Raw genomic sequence first — 5,923 nt, 5'->3', positions numbered from 1 at the left:
CCCAGCAACAGTGAAGAAACAGCGACATATTTCCGAGTCAAGATGGTGAGTGCCTTGCAGGAGAAATTCCAAGTGGTCGTGTTCCCATCGATCTGCTGCCCTTGTTTTTCTAGATGGTAATTGTCGTGGGCTTGAAAGGTTCTGTCTAAGGAGGCTTGGTGATTTCATGCACATGTGATAACCACTCCCATACAGCACAATACCTGACAAAGCCAGAGGCACCTGCACACTATGATAAACTGTGAGGTCCTGCAGCCGCACTTTTGGTCTTTGTTTTACAGAAATGGAATTCGCATGGCACATTTAGAAATGTTGTCATCAAATCAATCTGATGATGTCATCATAAAATGGCAGAGTGTGCGAGGAGACCATTTAAACCATCATATCATTATCAGCTTTTTACAATGTTCTTTCCAATTAGTCTCAATTTCCTTCACTTCCTCCATCATCCTGATCGTTTTTCTCTCTTTCAAGTCATTGTCCAATTCCCTTTCGAAAACTCTGAGTTAAGAAAAACAATATTGAAAGAGGTGCAGGAGCTGCTGCCGTGTCCATGCTCAGTGTGTGAAAATTAACACAGTTTCCCTGACCCAGTGACATGAAGAGTTAGGCTGGGGATTCTTACACAGCTTTCAAAAAAATTAAGTTCATTTCAAATGGAATTTGAAAAGGATTTTTAGTCTGATGAAGCATCTCCTTAATTTTCTTATTCGATCGATACAATCTAATCCACCTGTCTGTACAACCTGTTACAGACGCTGTTATAGGAAAGAGGGAAAGGTTTGCTGCAGTTATACAAAGCCCTGGTTAGGTTACACCTGGAGGACTTTGTCTCGTTCTGGGAACGGCACCACATAAAGGATCAACATTGACCTTGAAAGTTTCAGAGGAGCCACATTGTTGAGGAGGGTGGGTCCTGGAAATTGAAAGTTGCACATCTGCATCTTGTGGCTCTATTTCACCACACTGTTCACCTCATGTTCATGTCTAACACACTCGATGCTGTTATTGGCTGAAAAAGTCTTCTGTGTTTGAACTAAACACGCTCCCACTCCTGGCCCTCCTCAGGGAATGTTGTTTTCTTGTTGCTGTGTGAACTGTCACCATGAACTGTTCCTGAAGTCTCTTTTCCCTGAGATCTACAAAACCCATCACTTCTCTTCCTCTTTCATTCTCTCTCTTTCATTCCCAGTTTGGGAGGGAGAACGAGGAGGGACAGTATAAATTGCAGGGTTATGGGGAAAAGGCTGGGTTGTTGCAGTGACAGGGTGGGAAGAAGACACTTTTTCTCTGCTGTAAGTATTCTATGATTTCATATATGAAATATATATATGGCACTGTCTAGGCCTGTAGTCGTGGCCGAGTGGTTAAGGTGATGGACTTGAAATCCATTGGGGTTACCCCGCGCATGTTCAAATCCTGCCGACTACGGTTTCCATTAATTCTGATTTTAACCATTGATCTCAGTAACAGTAAATGGAATCGACATTTTCGCAACACCTGTAATAGCCAAGATTGACCAATCGATGGCAGTGTAACCGTGATTGCTCACATCACATGAAGCAGGCGCTGTCTCAATTATTACTGCATTTGGCACTGTCTCTGTTCATATTAAATTAGACGCCTGTCTCTGTTTCTATTACACTAGGACAGGTCTCTGATCATATTAGAAAAGGTCATCTCTCAGTTGTTTCTGTAATTGGCTCAGTCACAGTTGTTTATGTACTGGACTAGGGCCACAATACAATTGACACTACCTCAGTCATGACTGCACTGAAGCAGGTCTCGGCTAAAGTTACAATAAGCCATGCCCCAGTTGTCACTGCACTAGAGCTTGTCTCTGGTTATAGAAAACTAGAACATGTTTTTATTTGCATTTAGCAAGACTCTGTCTCAGCTATTAAACCAGTAGAACCTCCCACGTGTCTATCAAATTGGACTCTATCTCAGATAACGCTGCACCAATACATTCCTCCATTCATATCACACAATTCCCTGTTTCTATTGTTATTGTCCAATACCATTACTCGCATATTGCCGTACTTGTCCATGTCTCTGTTTTTATTAATCTCGTACCTTTGCCGGTATTTAAGTCACCAGACACTGCGTCAGATTATATTACAAAGAGCGCTGGATTATGTGAAGCTCCGCTAGACTGTGTATCCGTTTTCTTCTACTGGATCCGGTCTGTGTTATTACTACACTAGGCAGGTTCGAATTACACAAGGTGCTGTCTCAATTATTACTGCACTCTGCACTGCCTCACTTAAGTTCCACTAATCGCAGCCCTGCTTATAACACACTCAATCATGTCTGCATTTATATTCCGCTAGACCATTTCAGAACAAGTTACACTAGATTCTGTATCAGCCTGTATCACACACGACCTTGTCTGTCTTTTCAATTAAAATGAATCCTGTCTTTGCAGAGGCTTTGTCTTTGTACCTCTGTGTCTGCTTCTATTCCACTCTCACTTTCCCTGATTTTACTCCACAAGATCATAACTGTCTCTCTTACACTGGCGGCAGTCTCTGTTATTACGACTTAGACTCTCTCTAGGAAGCAATTACTCTAGGCCCTGTGCCTGTAATAACTGCCCTATTTCACTTGAAATTGATCCAGGCCCTGTATTCCCGTCTCCGCTATTATAGCAGTAGACCCTGTCTATGTTAATATAACACTTGTCCCCGTCCCTGTTATTCGTGCACTCGGTCACGTCTTTGCTTAAGTAATATTAGATGCTGTCTCGATTGTTACTGCGCATGTATTGTCTTTGCTTAAATTGCACTAGGCCCTGTCTCAGTAATTACCACACCAAACTCTGTCTCTGTTGTTATTTCACTTGTCTATGTCTCTATAAGGTGGATGTTGAGTTAGAAATGGGCCTCTGACTTTGGCCAAAAACTAGAAGTTTCCTATTGACTGGTTGTTCCGCGCAGTTGCTCATATTAATTTTCATTACAGCCAACAGAATTACATATGAGATATCGCCTTTTGTGTGTGTCTGTGTGAAAAGAAATCATGCTGCATCATTCTGCAAAGATAAAAGATTTATCTTCACCAGAATGTTTCAGCTGTTTTTTTCTCTTACTCAACCTGTAACTACAGATCGCCTAATATCGTAAATAGTTATTGGGATTACATTCTGTTGTGCTTTTGTTTAGAATTTCATGTAATACTAACCATTTCTTTGCTAAGACGGGCATGTTTGTCAGCACACTTACTTAATGTCTGTCATCTCTCTACCTGAGACAGAGTCTAACTCACTGAAACTTATTGAACTCTCTCCCTCTGTCTCCCTCTGTCTCTCTGTCTCTGGGAAATTGCCCATTCATTTAAATTTCTGATTTTCTAATAACGTTTTTTTGAATAAAAAACTGAATAAAGAATAACTCCCCTAAATTAACTTCAGTGATAACCTTCAGCCCATCTCCGCCCTCAGTGAACCTGTTAAATCCCAAAGTGTTCCTGCATTTTAATTGCAGATAGTTTAATACTGCAACTATTTATTGATAACTATTCGGTTGTTTTCCATTGTTTACAAAGTGATATCAGGCTGTCCATTTCCTTTGCAAGAATCGGCTTTTCTGTTCCCAATGATCAGTTAGAAAATTATTTATTATTATTTCACGGGATATGGGCTTCGTTGGTGAGTCCAACATTTCTCTGCCCATAAATATTAAAACAAAAAAACTGCGGATGCTGGAAATCCAAAACAAAAACAGAATTACCTGGAAAAACTCAGCAGGTCTGGCAGCATCGGCGGAGAAGAAAAGAGTTGACGTTTCGAGTCCTCATGACCCTTCGACAGAACTGTGTGAAAAGAAATCATGCTGCATCATTCTGCAAAGATAAAAGATTTATCTTCACCAGAATGTTTCAGCTTTTTTTTTTTCTCTTACTCAACCTGTAACTACAGATCGCCTAATATCGTAAATATTTATTGGGATTACATTCTGTTGTGTTTTTGTTTAGAATTTCATGTAATACTAACCATTTCTTTGCTAAGACGGGCATGTTTGTCAGCATACTTACTTAATGTCTGTCATCTCTCTACCTGAGACAGAGTCTAACTCACTAAAACTTATTGAACTCTCTCCCTCTGTCTCCCTCTGTCTCTCTGTCTCTGGGAAATTGCCCATTCATTTAAATTTCTGATTTTCTAATAACGTTTTTTTGAATAAAAAACTGAATAAAGATCTCTGCCCATCCCTAATTGCCCTTGAGAAGGTGATGGTAAGCTGCCTTCTTGAACCGCTACAGTCCATCTAGTGCAGGTACACACACAGTGCTGTTAGGAAGGGAGATCCATAATTTTGACCCAGCGACAGCGAAGGAGCAGCGATACATTTCCAAGTCAAAATGGTGAATGACCTTGAAGGAAATTCCAGGTGGTGGTGTTCCCATGTATCTGTTGCCCTTGTCTTTCTAGATGGTAGAGGTCGTGGATTTGGAAGGTGCTGTCGAAGGAGCCTTGATGAGTTCCTGCAGTGCATCTAGTAAATGGCACACACTGCTGCTACTGTGCGGCGGTGGTGGAGGGAGTGAATGGTGAAGCTGGTAGATGAGCTGTCAACAATTGAGCGACTTTGTGCTGGATGGTGTCGAACTTCAAGTGTGTTGTTGAAACTGCGCTCACCCAGGCAAGTGGAGATCAGTGGAGCTGCTATCAGACCTGCTGAGCTTTCCAGCGTTTTCTGTGTTTACCCCTGGGGTGATGTTCAGTGAGTTCAGAAAATGGGTATCAGAGGGAATGGAGCAGAGAGAGAGGATCGCTAGGGTGATGTTCAGTGAGTTCAGGGAGGTGGTATCAGAGGGGATGGAGCTGATCAGGAATACAATTCATTATCGAAGCAGATGGGAGAATGACAGGGTTAATGGATTTAACGGAAAAGGTGGAAGTGGAGAGTCAGTGTGTGTTTACTGGAATAAGCACCGTGTATGTGCTTATCAGAAAGGGGTGGGGCAGGGCGTGATGCGGGCTATGTCTGTTTGTGTATTTAACAGAAAATGCGAAGCCAGTGTCCCAGTATCCGATCGGCCCCAAGGTCTGGGAACAAGCCTCATGTTTATGGTTACTTGCGGCATAACGTTGAACCCCGTCTTTGGGCATTTTCGCAGTTTTGTCCCCCCAGGTATGTCCAAGAGACCTAAAGCTCTGTAATAATTTGCAGGAGTTGTACTTAATAATATATCAGTGCCAGACAAGCCCCTGGAAACGCCCATTGGTTTGTGCTCCTTATTCTGCCTGTGTCATATATCTAGCCTGTGGCATCCCGACCTTCAAAGTGTTTAATCGGACAAGGGATCTTTACCCTGTTTCTGACCCTGGCTGCACCAACCGTGGGAGTGTTGGATGAGGCATTGAAAAGGGCGTTTTCTGCTCCAATTTCCTGTCGTGTATCAACCTCCGATGAAGCCGAAACCTACAGTTTGGAATTGCCAGACATGTGACTGTGACGGTCCAGAGTGAAATCACCGAGGTGACCCTCCCTGTTCATTCATTCCGCCTCGGGCAATTGCCAGAAACAGGCAGAGGTAAAGGTCTCCTTACACGGATGGGGCGATGGGTGTAAACAGAACACCGACAGGAATGGTAAAACGGGGAGAAATGTGCAATAGGGAAAATGGTGCGGTGTCGATGGGCCTTGGAGAAAGGAATCAGCAAAGTCACAGTTAGTTCACTTTTCATTCCAGATTTATTAGTAATTTCAGAGAATATTTTACAGGAAAGTTTATTTTAAAGTTAACAGAAGTGAATATAATTCCTGAGGTCACGTTGGGAACAGAATACATGCGCTCTGAGTCCATATGCGCTCTGAGTTGGTAAACTGTATGTACCACTGGAACATAGATCAGAAAAAGAAAACAGCAGCTCAACGGAAAGGGAAGGGGGCAATAGTGAATAAGAATGAGAAAAGTT

The 5,923-nt window shown here is 42.4% G+C and overlaps 1 non-coding gene and 1 gene segment (V, D, J or C); one reads left to right on the top strand and one right to left on the bottom strand.

The window, feature by feature from the left end:
- Positions 1–1,349: 1,349 nt before the first annotated feature.
- On the top strand, positions 1,350–1,431 carry trnas-uga. The gene has a single exon. It is a non-coding gene; the product is annotated as a tRNA-Ser (tRNA).
- A 4,249-nt stretch (positions 1,432–5,680) lies between these two features.
- Positions 5,681–5,923, bottom strand: part of LOC121293430 — an 18,360-nt gene continuing 18,117 nt past the window's right edge. Inside the window, exon 7 of the C gene segment in view lies at positions 5,681–5,923. This exon is cut by the window's right edge and continues 222 nt beyond it.

Source organism: Carcharodon carcharias, chromosome 21 (genome assembly GCF_017639515.1).
Source record: "Carcharodon carcharias isolate sCarCar2 chromosome 21, sCarCar2.pri, whole genome shotgun sequence".
NCBI lineage: Eukaryota > Metazoa > Chordata > Chondrichthyes > Lamniformes > Lamnidae > Carcharodon > Carcharodon carcharias.
This window is presented reverse-complemented; position numbering and strand designations above follow the sequence as displayed.